We start from the raw sequence: 2,508 nt of genomic DNA, 5'->3' as shown, positions 1-2,508 counted from the left end.
TATCTCATTTTGTACTTGTAGGGGGTGTTGCAAAGAGAAGCTGGAATATGATTTTTAAAAAGAAGGCTTGGTTGATTCCATGACATCTGACACATTTGAAAATTGATTAAAGTGATCCAATTTCAGCTAGGCATGGTGGCACACACCTGTAATCCCAATGACTAGGGAGGCCGTGGTCAGAGGATTCCTTGAGTTCAGGAGTATGAGACCAACCTGGGCAACATAGCAAGATCCGTCTCTTAAAAAATAATTATTAAATAAAAAAAATTTCAGAAGCACTTCAGGACAGAAGAGTGATAGCCAAGTTTGAGGAGCAGAGGTTGAACAGAAAGGACTCCCCTGTCAGGTGATAGTTTTCTGTCCTGTGTTCCATCATAAGCATCATTGTCATGATGAGGTTTAATGATTTATCCATTATCTGCTTTTCCATCTAAACTCTGAGATCCTTGACACCAGCCATAAGTTATGTTGGTTTTCCTACATTCTGACCAGAGTAGATGCTAAATAAGCATTTTGAAAGGAAAGAAGAGAGGGAGGGAGGTTAGAGTAAAGGAGAAAGGAACAAAAAGGCAAAGGTTCACTTACAATGCCTGTAAAGGTATTAAACAAAATAGAACATGTATTTAATTTGATAAGATGTTTTGTTCTTAACCAAGTAGGATTTGCTTAGAATTAAAGCATATGTTTTAATTTAGCAGGTACTACGGGCCTTATGTAATAAAAAATGTGTAATACATTTTAAAAGTCTTTTAAGTATTTTATTAAATATAAACCAAATGGATGAGATCTTTTTTTTTATTCTCAAGAATTACCTGGGGTGTTAGCTTTGCAAAGAGTAAAAGGTAAGAAGAGGGCAGTTCTGAAATGAGGTTGAGTGAACTATCTGAAAAATATGTATAGTCACTATAAACTTCCAAAGGATTTTAAAAGAGAACATGGAAATATCGCTAAATAAAGCAGCTTTACCTATCATCTTTATATGTTATAAAAACAAAATACTTTAGTAAGTCTTACTGATAAGTGGCTGATTTAATTCTTTGTATATGAAGTTCTTTTTCCTTTTTCAACCTGGATAATGTAAATACACTGGTTAATCATTAGAGGACTCCAAATCTTCCTCTTTGTTCTACTCCTTAAACAACAAAAAGATTGTAAATCCTTGAAGTTTCCTTGGAGTTATCTGACACAAAGTCCAAAGTTTAAGATAGTATTTCATGGGCCATAAACCTTGTCACCATTGAAGAGTCAAAGTACAACCTGGCATTTAGGGGCAGTCCCTACTCAGCCTGTCTTCAATCCATTTCTTTAAAGATTCATACATATTTGCCCTTTTACCCATGGCCTCTCCATATTTTTAAAAAACTTCTTATTTTAGAACAGTTTTAGATTTATAGAACAATCGCAAAGAGAGTATACAAGTTTCCCATATACCTTGTACTCAGTTTCCCCTATTATTACTATCTCCTATCAGTATGGCATGTTTGTTATACTTAATGCATAGTAATATTGATGTATTACTATTAACTGAAGTCCATAATTTATTCAAGTTTCTTTAGTCTTTACCTAATATTCTTTTTCTGGTTTGGAATCACATCCAGGGTTCCACATTGCATTTACCTGTCAGGTTTCCTTAGGCCCCTTTTTGGCTGCAACAATTACTCCAACTTTCCTTGTTTTTGATGACTGACAGTTTGCAGCATGAGTGATCAGGTGCTTTGTAGAATGTCCCTTCATTTGGGATTTGATTGCTGCTTTTCTCGTGATTGGACTGATGCTGTGAGTTTTTAGAAGGAAGACCACAGATAAACTGTACCTTTCATCACATCATATCGAGAGTACACCAGCCTGGGCAATTACAAAAATAAAGAAATAGATAAGCAGGCCAGGCATGGTGGCAGGTGCCTGTAGTCCCAGCTACTTAGGAAGTTGAGGCAAAAGGATCGGCTGAGTCCGGGAGTTTGAGGCTGCAGTGAGCTATGATTGTGTCACTGGACTCCAGCCTAGGTGACAGAGTCATACCCTGTCTCTTAAAAAAAAAGTACATATCATCAATATGACTTATCACTGCTGATGTTGAACTTGATCTCCTGGCTGAGGCAGCCTTTGTCAGTTTTTTCTACTGTAAATTTACTTTTTTCTCCCCTTTCCATAACATACTCTTTGGAAGGAAGTCAATAAGCACAATCCACATTAAAATAGGGACCAATATTCTACTTCCTTGAAGGAAGAGTATGTGAATTGTTTGGAAATTTTCTGCACAGGAGATTTGTCTTTTTTCCTCGTTTATTTGTTTACTCAATCATTTCTATTAATATAGACATACTTACTTTATACTGTGTTATAATTCAATTCCACTTTATTTTGTTGCTCAAATGGTTCCATTTTGGCTCCTTCAGTTGGCTCCTTTGTATTCTTGACATACCCCTATTATTGTGTGATTTGACTTTTTTTCTAAAACGCTTTATTACGTTCTGGCACTATAAGATACTCCAATCTCAGCTTGTGTAT

This window comes from Carlito syrichta, unplaced genomic scaffold (assembly GCF_000164805.1).
Source record: "Carlito syrichta isolate Samal-C Ts95f unplaced genomic scaffold, Tarsius_syrichta-2.0.1 Scaffold289249, whole genome shotgun sequence".
Lineage (NCBI taxonomy): Eukaryota > Metazoa > Chordata > Mammalia > Primates > Tarsiidae > Carlito > Carlito syrichta.
The sequence above is the reverse complement of the archived record's forward strand: the minus strand, read 5'-3'. Positions refer to the sequence as shown.